General features: G+C 46.3%; 1 protein-coding gene across 3 annotated transcripts in view; it reads left to right on the forward strand.

The window, feature by feature from the left end:
* The first annotated feature begins 5 nt into the window (after window positions 1-5).
* Window positions 6-13271, forward strand: part of plppr2b (phospholipid phosphatase related 2b) — a 68708-nt gene continuing 55442 nt past the window's right edge. For 2 of the 3 annotated variants that reach the window (XM_030351255.1, XM_030351253.1), the window contains exon 1: window positions 10530-11001. The gene's annotated coding sequence lies outside the window, so the exon portion shown is untranslated. Of the gene's footprint in view, window positions 101-10529; window positions 11002-13271 lie in introns of those variants that run through there. The other variant, XM_030351254.1, reaches the window with a different exon arrangement.

Genomic DNA, 13271 nt, shown 5'->3' on the forward strand with positions numbered 1-13271 from the left:
CTTGCGTTAATATTCAGCCCGGCCCTCTTTTTAGGAAGAGACATCACACCCCCAAGTTTCCTGTTGTTCCCACCGCTCCGCCACGCTGGTTCAGGTTTAAGTAAGTACTGATATTTTCACGGGCGGATAACCCCCTCTAATTCAGAATCATTTACGTCCACTTATGGTTATTATAATTGTACAACTATAGTGCTTGGCGCCTCTATTTTTGGTGTGGAATCGGTCTGTGATAAAAAGGTGTGACATGGTGACGTGCACAATAAAATAGTTTGTATTAATTCAAATAAATTATAAATGGTATTAATTAATGATGGCAGATTTTCCTCTCGATAATTGAATGCGAACAGGCCTGGCTGTAATCCATATTGATAACGTTTGCAAGGAGAGCATCGTGAAACTTGGATTAGGCTACTTTTTATTTCCCAAGAAAAGAGACAGAGAAATTGGGATAGCAACCAGAAATAATACCCAAATATATAAATAAGTTAATTTAAAACCCCTGTTAGCATAGGTAACTCAATTGTCTTGTTGATATTAGTAACACAACAATATTCCCTCTCTTCTCTACATCAATTTATTTCTCCATGATGTAGTTCAGCAAGTGATGACGTGGCTGTCATGTGCATTTAGCCTAAACTGTCTCTATATAAGTGCATGCTTACATAAGTGTGTTTGTGTGTATGTGTGTGTGTGCGTGTGTCTGTGTGTCTGTGTGTTTTTGTTGCAACCAACATGTCAATGGAAGTAATTACGGAAAGTCATGAATAAAAAGCTTCTCAACGCTTGAGTAAAAAAGATGAATGAAGGTCCTCTGAGAGGCCATGAGAGACAGTTATAAATAATTTAATCTATTCCCTTGTGCATGTTTTCAATGCCTCGTAGCATCATTGAGACCGACGGTTAGAGGTACAGAAATAGAAGAAAGTAATCAATGCCCCTGTTTATTAACACGTTTAAAGACAACCTAACTCCTCGCTGCGGTTTGATAATAATAATTCATTTTTCGGAGGAGGAGCAGGATACCTAGTGCTCGTTTCACACCTTACGCCATTTCTAGCTACTGGGGGACCATAGGCAGGTTAGGGGAACTCATACTAATGTTAGAAAACCTCACAAAGTGAACATTTCATGCCATGGGACCTTTAAAGTACTGCACAATTCAACCGTTCACAGAATGAGGCGAAAATTATTTTCATACAATCATACTAATTGGGACCTATGTTCATAGATATGGGTAGACAGGTGTCTACCCAACACACACACACACACACACACACACACACACACACACACACACACACACACACACACACACACACACACACACACACACACACACCAGGGCCGGCCCAAGCCTTTCGGGGGCCCTAAGCAGAATTTGATATTGGGGCCCCCCCTCCCACCTAGCGGAGTCATTTGCGCTCGACGATTATTGACAAAAATGTCACACTACAATGATTTGACAATGAATTAATTGACATTATCAATTGTATTAATACTGAATTACGTAGATGTGATTTCCTGTATTTTTTATATGGCCAGCTGGAGAAGGGAAATACCTAAATTTAAGCATATTCATAGCATTTTGCTTTTTGACTTATTGAGATGGTGACTTGGGCTTGGGCTTCAGTGCCCCTTGACCTCTTGGGCCTGGAAGGCTCATTCAGTTGCTCTCATGCCAAAAATATTCTAGACTTTTGTCCCTTGATAGACCCCTGTATTATTATAGTCGTTATTTACACCAAAACAGTCACCAAAACGTCCTTTTAGATGACATGCTTATATATGTCCCTTCCAACTTAACCTTGAGTATTATGCAGTGTCTGTCTATGACCGCGAATTATCTGTCAGCAGATTGAGCACGCAGTTGATATGCATGACTCGAACGCTGGCAGATATATTGATCGTAAAATCAGAATTTTCTTGTATAGATGTATTCTTTATTTCATTCAATCAGGTCACTTGTTTAAGTTATTTAATATTATTATTATTATTATTTTTAATTATTTTTAATTATAATTTTTTTTTTCCGATAGGGGGCCCCCTGGCGGTCAGGAGGCCCCAAGCGCCCGCTTGTATCGCTTATGCCTCGGGCCGACCCTGACACACCCACACACACACAGCATGTGCAAAAGCATAAACTGCACGCACGCACGCACGTACATACACACCGCATACACACACACACAAGCACAAGCGCACAAACACACACGCGCTGACGCAGACGTTACAAGAAAAAGTCAGCGCAGGACACCGTCTACACACACACACCGCATACACGCACGCACACACATGCACGCCATGCGGCCTGCAGCTCACACACACACACACAGCACGCACAAACGCACACATACACTGCACGCATGCACATACACACCGTATACAAACACACACACACACAAACACACACACACACACACACACACACACACACACACACACACACGCACAAACACACATGCGCACATGCACGCACATGCGCGCGCCAAGATCGATCCTGCATCCCGAAATGTCTTGTAATATTGATATCCCCCCTCCCCCCTTCCGTCTGTTTTAACAGCGTCGCCGTCGACAAACTCTCCTGGGTAACAAATTCTTTCTATAGACTGTAGAAATTGCGATGAAAGAAGTGAAGAGACAACTCACCTCGATAAGCAACGGCAGGTCGTTCATTTTGTCATATAAAAAAGGTTAAATTCAAACATCGCCCCGACCGGCATATCGACACACAAGTCATGTGATCTTGAAGCGACAGCGTCCCTATAACACAGAACATGTCAATAACACAGTATGGTGAATTATGCCCATAGAATCCACCACAAGACTACACTTGGCTGCTCAAATGTAATATAACTCTCCTCCTTGAGCATCCCGAAATGTCTTTACACTTTTTGCTCAAACTTAATATTGCTCCCCCTCCCTCTGCGGAACGTTTTAGTTGTTTTTCTTATGTTTTGTGTGTATGCTATTTGGCGTTTCTTCTATTTGTCTCTAACACATGCTCCAATCTTTCATCGACCGATGCTTCGGATTTTGTCGATGCAACAGAATATATGATGCATCATTTTAGCCACATTTAAGATGATCGCATGGAGTTCTGCCCGTTCTGCCTCCATTTTGGCTATGGTCAAACAAACTACTGTGACAGCGGCCACACTTATCCCGCCTCTTGCGAACTTAGACCCTACGTCATATCCCGCCCCTTGCAAGCCCACCCACCTAAACCCCAATTGTTCTCTTTCAAGCAATCGTGACGTATCTCACATATGGGTACGCCTCCAAGTAAATGACCGTGCGTACAGCGTCATTCAATTACCTCTTCTCGCTCAGAAGTAAAGATCGACGATACTGCTAAGTGCCGAGGTTCTATGCTACTGTCCACAGAGTGAGCTTCCCACTCACCCGCCGGGCGCTAGCGCCTACTAAGCGGTGGTCGACAGATAGGCTTGTCACCAAACAACTATCTTTAACCAGCCTGTTTCCAAACAGTGGTTACTCGCTTCTACAGTGACTAGCTTGTATCCAAACATTAGTCACCGGGAACATCTAGCTGCAAAGCTAACTCAATCATCTAGCTGGAAAGCTGACACATTTAGCTGGAAAGCTAAACCGAATCAGCTGCAAAGCTGCAATAAAATAATACAACTGGCCAGTCTCCAAACTGCAGTTAAACCATGGCTTCTCCCCCTCCTAACACGGTGGATGGAAAGCTTGGACGGGTGTGCGTTTGCGGGAACAATTTATCTGAGAAAGATACCCACCTCACCTGCAATGAGTGCCTCGGGCTGAGACATGCCCGAGAAGCACTAGCTTCTATGGGTACCTGCGACCACTGCGCACGACTCCCAATGAAAAGTCTCAGACGTCGGCTAACTCGCCATGTTAGCCTGACAGACGAAGACCCGTTGCTGTCGGAGGCCCCCATTCCTAGCGACCATACCCGAGTAGCCACAGTGGGCGCGAGCACCGACTGGGTTGAAAGGATGGAGAAAGAGGACCTAAGGGCGATGACCGAGTCCGAATGCCTGGGGGGCTGCGTTGCCCACGATGAAATTGCCTCGGTCGATGGCTCGGACGACACAGTCCTGTTTGAAAAAGACGGCGCCGACCCGTTCCAACAGGTCGAAGATCCTGGATTGCGAGGAACCCCGCGTGACCCATGCACAGAGGGTGCGAGAGGCGATGACGACGGTTCCCCGACTATCGGCACGAGCCTACATGATGTGTGCAAGCGCGCTGCCACCAAGCTGGAAATCCCATGGCCCAACGCTCCGCCCGAAAAGACCGGTTCCCGGTACGAAGGCAAGCATTTACCCCGGGTGAAAAGCGCGGAGAGACAACTTCTCCCCTTGTTCCCCGAGTGTGTGGAAGAGGCTACCCCCACCTGGTCGCAGCCGTTCTCATCGAAGAGCGCGATCCAGGGGGGAGCCACGCTGGAAAAGATTTGCCTTTCAAGGGGTGATTTATGAGTTTTCGGTTCTTCCTTTCGGCCTGTAACTAAGCCCGCGAGTCTTTGTGAAATGCACAGAAGCCGCGTTAGGTCCACTCAGTACGAAAGGGATTCGTCTGGCAACCTTTATAGACGACTTCCTCCTGGCTGCGAGTTCAGCACAGGATGCAGTTGCTCATACGGAACACATGATGGCACGCTTGTCATCGCTGGGGTTCAGGTTCAACTGACCCCTTCTCAGTCAATAACTTTCATCAGGCTGTCTCTGGACTCAGTCCCAATGAGGGCTCGACTAACACCGGACAGAGTGAAGGCGATGCATGCATGTCTCACTTTGTTTCGCAGGGGAAATTATGTCACATTGAGAGATTGCCCCAGACTATTGGGTCTGATGGCGTCAGCTCTGATGGCGGTTCCCCTTGGCAGGCTGTATATGAGGGGTATTCAATGTTGGGTGTCGAGTCTCGGTCTGGACCCGCGAGTTCATACACACCGCCGCATATTTGTTCCAGTAGACGTCAGTGGAAGCATCCGTATATATTTCCTTACACAAGGCGTGCAACTTGGCACGATATGTACGAGGAAGGTGGTTACCTTCGACGCGTCTCTATGGGGGTGGGGTGCCACCCACGAAGGGCGATCGGTGAACGGCCAATGGAGATCGGAACTGCACTCTGTTCACATCAATGTTCTCGAACTTATGGCAGTGTTCCTGGCGCTGAGACATTTTCTGCCGTATGTAACAGGCGCTCATGTTCTGGTAAGGACAGACAATACGACCGTAGTGGCCTACATCAACAAGCAGGGAGGTTTGCGCTCCCCTCAACTACACAGACACAAACTGATCCTCTGGAGCAGCGCCAATCTACTCTCACTCAGGGCAACGCATATGCCTGGAGTGATGAACCACGGCGCAGCTTTACTCTCACGAGGGCACCCTCATTATGGAGAGTGGAGACTTCACTGGGAGGTAATGGAACTGATTCGGAACCGCTACGGGTGCCCGTCAGTAGACCTGTTTGCCTCCAGGGAGAACACACAATGTCCCCTGTTCTTCTCTCTGAACCATCCAGAGGCTCGGCTCGGGGTGGACGTATTGGCGCACGCGTGGCCGCGCACACTCCTTTACGCATTTCCCCCATTGGCTCTGATAACCCCCACATTAGACAGAGTGAGGAACGAGGGTCTAATTGCTATTCTGATAGCGCCGAATTGGCCTCAGAAACAGTGGTTGGCGGAGATAACGCAAAGGCTTTATTCACAACCGCTGCGACTCCCGCTGCGCAGGGATTTGTTATCCCAGGCTCGGGGGAGAATTTTTCATCCCCACCCAGAACATCTGGCTCTCTGGGCTTGGCCCGTGAAAGGATGAATCTAACGTCATGTGGCCTGCCACAGAATGTTATAATGACCATCCAAAGCGCGAGGGTGCCTTCGACGCGTACTGTGTATGAGGCTAAGTGGCATGTCTTTGAGGATTGGTGTACTTCTACTGATGAAGTCCCCTTCCAGTGTTCTGTTGATACTGTGTTGATGTTTCTACAGTCTCTCCTTGACAAGGGGAGGGCGTTTTCTACGCTGAAGGTGTATCTCGCTGCCATATCAGCGTGTCACGTGGGTATTAATGGTAAGACAGTGGGACAGCATCCCTTGGTCTGTCGTTTCCTACGGGGAGTACGTCGTTTGTGCCCTGTGTCAAAACCTCTATCACCTGGGTGGGATTTGCCACTAGTGTTGGGGGCCTTATCGGGGCCTCCTTTTGAACCATTGTCAGAAGTGGACGCGACAACGCTTTCCCTTAAGACGTCGTTGCTCAGGCTCTGAGGACTCTAAGGTGTCGCTGCGGCCGAACCCGGCGTATATTCCTAAAGTCATGGACATGTCCTACTCGTGCCTTTCCATGGAGTTTAGTGCTTTCTACCCTCCACCGTTCACCTCTGCGGAACAACGGCGGCTGCATACGTTGTGTCCTGTGCGCGCTCTGAGAGCTTATGTGTCAAGGACTCTATCGTTTAGGAAAGCGGATCAATTGTTCGTCTCATGGTCTGGCACAAGGGTAAGCCTATCACAAAGCAGCGTTTATCACGCTGGGTTGTTAAGGCTATAGCTTTGGCTTATTCAGCAAAAGGGCTGGAGGCGCCTGTTGGTTTGCATGCGCATTCAACAAGGGGCATTGCCACGTCGTGGGCCTTGTTTAAAGGGGTTTCGTTGCAGGAGGTGTGCGAATCCGCTTCTTGGGCTTCACCCACTACGTTCATGAGGTTTTACCGACTTGACGTTACTGTGCCTCGCTTGGCTAATGCTGTTTTGAGTGTGAACTCATAGGGAGCGCAGGATGCTCGGTCATGATTGGAATGGTCACCTATCGTTGAGGTTGGCCTGTCCGGCAATACGGGAGTAAACATATCCCATGTGTGAGATACCTCACGATTGCTTGAAAGAGAACTTAAGGTTACGACCGTAACCCCGGTACTCTGATAGCATGAGTGAGGTATCTCACCGGATTGGCCTTCTTGCGGTGAGCGAGAAGAGGTTGCTGCCTTGAATGACGCCGTACGCACGGTCAGATAGTTATATAGGGGGCTGGCCCGGGTGCGTCAGACGTGGCCAGCCAATCATGGCTGGCGTAGTGATGAAGTGCTTCTGAGGGATACGCAGGGAGGCGTACCCATATGTGAGATACCTCACTCATGCTATCAGAGAACCGGGGTTACGGTCGTAACCTTAAAGGGGTAGTTCGGAATTTTGGACATAGGGCCTGATTCCCAAGTGAGCATTGGTATTCTTTATCACTGGAGACAGTTTTCAACACATTTCATTCAGTCCTTCTAGTTGCAGAGTTCGCTTGTGCTAGGCTAGCGCACGGCAACGGGCAATGCTAGCCTGCTAATAAAAACAGTCTTACCCACTCCACAGTACACCCGAGGTAAATCAATTATAACGCCAGACTATAGATTTAAATGTCTGTGTTGATAGAATAAAGTTAGAAATAAAACTAACCTTGCATCACATGAATCATCGAGGGACTACTTTCTCAGCAGAAGCGGAATTTTACTATGCGCCGGTTAGTTTTGTAACCGAATCACGACAGAAGAACGTAAACAGAGAAGTGTGGGACAGAAGCGCAATTGAAGGACTAGGCAACATGGTGGTTCAGTGTGCTTTTAGAAATTGTAGAAATAAACGCTACAGATGGGCACCACAAAGTTTCCACCAATTTCCAGTGCGAGATCTAGAAAGGACTCAACTGTGGCTTGTTGCTGCTGGCTTGGACATCAAAACACCGGCTCGTACATGTACGGTTCGTTGGATACAACAAATTCCTCATAATCGTCTTCAAAAGCAGATGCATCGCTAAGTCCTCCAAACGTGGCCATATCTTGTTAATTGAATACGCTAATAGAATTCCTTCGTTCACTGTACTCTGCGTTTGTAGCAATGACAGCGGCAGGTAAAAAAACTAGAGCCGGTAACCTAGGCATCAGTCCGCCGCTGCCGTAGCCTACTACCAGGAATATAACACTGCTGCTGAGACCCAGCAATTCCCTCAAAATGCAATAAAAGGTTGGTTTTATTTCTAACATTATTCTATAAACAGACATTTAAATTTATAGTCTGTCGTTATAATTGATTTACCTCGGGTGTACTGTGGAGTGGGTAACACTGTTTTTAATAGCAGGCTAGCATTGCCCGTTGACATGCGCTAGCCTAGCACGAGTGACCTCTGCAACTAGAAGGACTGAATGAAATGTGTTGAAAACTGTCTCCAGTGATAAAGAATACCAAAGCTCACTTGGGAATCAGGCCCTATGTCCAAAATTCCGAACTACCCCTTTAAGATTTTACCAATGTCTAAACAACATCGATGTCCACATATAAAGCATCAAGTGTGAATCACCCTCAGGGTAGAATCTCCTGATATACATATGTGGCAAAAATTTGTGAAAACCGCTTATAGGTAGAAAATGATTATGCTTGCTTCATAACGTAAGGAGGAAATTATTATGCTTGGTTTATTCCGTAATAGGGTAACCAAAATGTTATACGCTGTAACATTATAGGCTAAATGTTATTATATTATGTGCTCAGATATTTGTTACATTATTGACTGGGGTTTCCACATTATTGCTATGGACTTATATAATGCTTTTCTAGGACTCAAAGTCGCTTTACACTGAGGGACAGTGGTGGTAAAGGGTAAAGTACATTTATGACAATGGAGGGTTCTGTTAAGCAAGGGCACTTAGTTTTAATGCCCACTGATTTGCAAGTGTAGTGTGTGTTTGTGTGTGGGTCCTTGTGTGTATGTTTCCTCGCCTGCCACTTTACTCTGTGGATGCTGAGTTACCATGGGAACTATTTGACACTGCGACAGCGTCGTGATATTACCCTTTATTCTCAAATGGAGAGGGAAAATACAGCACCACTCGTACATGAGTGGTCATTGGACCTTTCCCTGCAGTTCAAAGAGCTTTGAAAAGCTGGGCTGTAAGTCAGTATCTTGTGGGGTTAATAAAAGATTAATCTTTTCAAGTTTGACTTTAGATATGGTGAGTTGGACCAGTTTAAAGATGAATCTCCTACCTGTATGGCGAAAAGTACAAAATTAGTTTTGATACATGTCTCCATCTCGATCGCCGGTGGTCTCTATTATGCTAATGGATAATTTTCCTCATCACGTCATGTGACTTCAAAAAAAACAAAATGTCTCAGATCAAGTACTGAGGGGTTTTGGGATAATTATCGTCACACAACAAAAACCAAAAACAATACATTGGAGGCGTTTCTGGCAGTGTCAACATTAGAGAGATTGTGCTTTTATCTCATGCAGTCAATTTCAGGACACCATGATATCCCGCTTTCTGTTGGAGGCTCCAGGGTCAGCCCAGAGAGAATTTGGCCTGGTTACTGCAATGTCATTGTAGAAGCAGGACACCATCAACTGAGATCTACACGCGTACTACAAACAAACGCACACACCCGCAAACACAGATGTCTCAAAGTTTGAATGTGGATCCTGATGAACACAAATATCAGTGCTTCTGTGCCTGCATACCACAATGATCACACACACACACACACACACACACACACACACACACACACACACACACACACACACACACACACACACACACACACACACACACGCGCACACACACACATTATAAGCTGGGGAGCTTGCACCTGAGGCCCCTGACCCACATAGGGCTGGGCGCGTTCCCCTTTCCCGCCTGGCCATGTGTCCTTAACTCCGACAGGCTGCAGTGGGGGCTCTTACTGCAGAAACACCTGAGATCATTCATGCACTGTCCATGCAGCACCATAACACAGATTAATGCTCACATGCAAACTCACTCATACACATGAGCTTGTTCCGGATACACGCGCACCCAAACACACACTCGCACATGGCTTACACACATGGTCGATGGAAAACTGGTTCCTAAGATAGACTGTTAGCTGCTCTTGTTTTCCGTCCGCTGACATACATTCTATTCTTGCTCTCTCTCTCTCTCCTCCATTCTTGCTCAATCCTTTCTAAGACACACCGAGCAGGGCTCTTTTCTATTCCTCCTCCACTCCTGCCATTTACTTCTTTGGTTGTATTTTCCCAGGCGCTTTGAACACTCTCACTCTTTCTATCGTACACACATCTATTAGTCTCTCATATTCTGATTCTCATCTCTCTCTCTCTCTCTCTCTCTCTCTCTCTCTCTCTCTCTCTCTCTCTCTCTCTCTCTCTCTCTCTCTCTCCCTCTCTCCCTCTCTCCCTCTCTTTCTATATATATCTATATAGATATCTATATATATCTATATAGATATATCTCTATTTCTCTCTCTCTCTCTCTCTCTCTTTCTCCCTCTCTCTTTCTCTCTCTCTCTCTCTCTCTCTCTCTCTCTCTCTCTCTCTCTCTCTCTCTCTCTCTCTCTCTCTCTCTCTCTCTCTCTCTTTCTCCCTCCCCCTCATATCCACAGACAGCTGGGCTGTGAGGTGCTACCCCCCCCCAAACAGCCCCAATTCCCCCCTCCCCTCTCTTTCTCCCTCTCTCCATCCCTTTCTTTCTTCTCCAGCGCCTACATATCTTCCCTTCAGTTGACTAATTAGCATTGAAGTGCTGTTCAAGATCATCATTGTTAGCTTAGCGACCTAGCAGTCGGTGTGCAAAACGGAGCGGAGAGCACCATTATAGAAGCGCTCTGCTGGAAGGAGGTGAAGGGGACCGCGGCTCGGTGTAGCTGACAGACAGCAGAGCAGGCAGGTGGGCTCAGTAGCTGTCCCCCTATTCACACTTGTCACTGAGGAAGGAGGGGGGGGGGGGGGGAGAGAGAGAAGAGAATTGGGGGGCGCGCTGAAGAGGAGCAGCGAAGTGTGCGGCTCGCGGCTTTAACGGCGAACAGAGCGACAGAGCGGAGCGCGTAGTGAGGAAGAGCGCAGCCAGCCAAGCTGGAGCAAGAGAGAAAGAGAGAGAGAGAAAGCAAGGAGGGAGGATGGCGAGGTGCTGAAGGGGGACACAGCACAGAGATCACCAGTCACTCAGGCGTTGAAGGTGAGGATTCATCATCATTCTTGCCAGGTTGGATGAGAGTCTGTTTCATTGTCAGATATCTGTGGAAACGTGTGTGGGTTTCTGGTTCTGGTGTGTGTGTGTGTGTGTGTGGGGGGGGGGGGGGGGGGGGGGGCGGTGGATTAGTTCAGTGAGTTGGATTAGTGGTGTGTGCGTGTGTTTCGTGAGTGGGGAATATAGGAAATAAGGCAGAGTCCATCTTCATGACCTGAATTGTTGAACTTTAGTGAGCACTACAGCAGCATTATACCCTGCGGCATAGACATCCTTTCTCTCTCTATCTCCCTTTATATGACTCTTCATCACGTCTTGATTGCTCCCTCTTTGTTTCTCTCTCGAACACACAGACACACACACAGACACACAAACACATGCAGTAGCCTACAAGATCGATCTAGATCACATCGCACTTGTTGGAATGAGGCTGGCAGACTGTAAGGAAAGCAGTGTGTGGTTCATCATCAGTAGGGGAGTGTGTGTGTGTGTGTGACATCGTCAGTGTGTGTGTGTGTGTGTGTGTGTGTGTGTGTGTGTGTGTGTGTGTGTGTGGGTGTGTGTGTGTGTGTGTGTGTGTGTGTGTGTGTGTGTGTGTGTGTGTGTGTGTGTGTGTGTGTGTGTGTGTGTGTGTGTGTGTGTGTGGCTTTGAGAAAGGGCATGTTTCATGTATTTGTTGACATCATAAGTGCTGTGCATGCACATGACTTTGAAAGGAGAATGAGTAAGATGCCAGATTTGCCCTCAGTGAACCTAATTGCAGTGTACTTTGTGTGGGTGCGTGCGTGTGTTTGTGTGTGAGGGGAGGAGGGGTTGAGTTCTGTTTTGAGTGTGCATGTGAATGTAGGCTTGTTGTGCGGCCACCGTTGTGTTGAGTTGCCTCTCTGAGGCAGACGAGCGGAGGAGGGAGGGACAAAGATAGGTCTACGAACCACATCATGAATAAATAATGCACTTAAATGCAGGGGAATTGGTCCTTGCTATGTGTGTGTGGGTGCATTTGGTTGTGTGTGTGTGTGTGTGTGTGTGTGTGTGCGTGTGTGTGTGTTCATGTGTGTGTGTGTGTGTGCGCGTGTGTGTGTGTGTGCGCGCGCGTGTGTGTGTGTGTGTGTGTGTGTGTGTGTGTGTGTGCGAGTGTGCATGTGTGTGTGTGTGCGTGTCGGTCTGTTAGAGAGTAACAGACTGAATATATTCCTCCAACTCCTACTGTAATATTTTAATCAATCGTCACTATATCTCCTTAGACTGAGACATAGTGATTATGTATATCGTTGTAGTCACAGCACAACGGTATATATTTACACTTTTACCATAATGCATCTCAAGATTTTATACCATAATGTTCCATATGCCATCAAATATAATATTGAATAATTCAATCTCAATTTAACAAAGCCTTCACCAGCTGAAGCTGTTGTGTAAAGATCTACCTACCAATTTTATTTCAACCAGTCAACATATATTTAGTTGAATCACTTCAACTCACTATATAGCTAGAGCAGATTGGGTATTGAATGTTGATAATAAAAATGTAGTTCTGTTTTTCAACGAAAAACGTCTTTGTGTAGCTAGGATGCCTTGGAAATTCTAATGTTCTTCAGAGAAACTATTGGATGGACTATATTGTCCTGGCAGGGTTCTTAATTAAGTATTAAATAAACGTTCTTTGAAGATTTACATCTTGAAATATGTTTTGTTTTAATGCAAATGAATCTATTTGAATATTTAAATAACAGTGCCCAGTGTATTTCACACTGGGAAAAGCTATGCTGTCCGTTTTAATCACGCATTAGTCATTTAAATCACTCACTGTGAATATTTCGGCCAGAATCAAAACAGAATCTGTGAGTCCCCAACTGGCCTGAAGATGTCTGCTGTCTGTCTAATGCATATGTAGCAATAATTACTGAACTGCCTCTAATCATGCATTAAAAGGAAGGGATAATCCTTTGGACTCCCCTAAGGTGGGCACTGATTAATGTAAAAGAGCCACTGATTGATGAAACCAAGCGTAAGTCTGAATGAACACACTTAAATCCTTTGACTTTCCCCTGGAACACGCTTGAATACGTTGTCATTCCCCTGGAATTAAAAACCTTCAAAATCACTTCTCCAATTTTGCCCATAATGAAAAATACAGTAACTAAAAAGATGTAATCAAGTTCCTGAATAAAAAACGACTGGGCAATGAACAGAGATGCTAGCAATCATTTCTTCATATCAAGCAAACCCAATTTCTAAAAAGTACTAAAGGAAAG

The sequence above is a fragment of the Gadus morhua genome, chromosome 3 (assembly GCF_902167405.1).
Source record: "Gadus morhua chromosome 3, gadMor3.0, whole genome shotgun sequence".
In the NCBI taxonomy this organism is placed as follows: Eukaryota; Metazoa; Chordata; class Actinopteri; order Gadiformes; family Gadidae; genus Gadus; species Gadus morhua.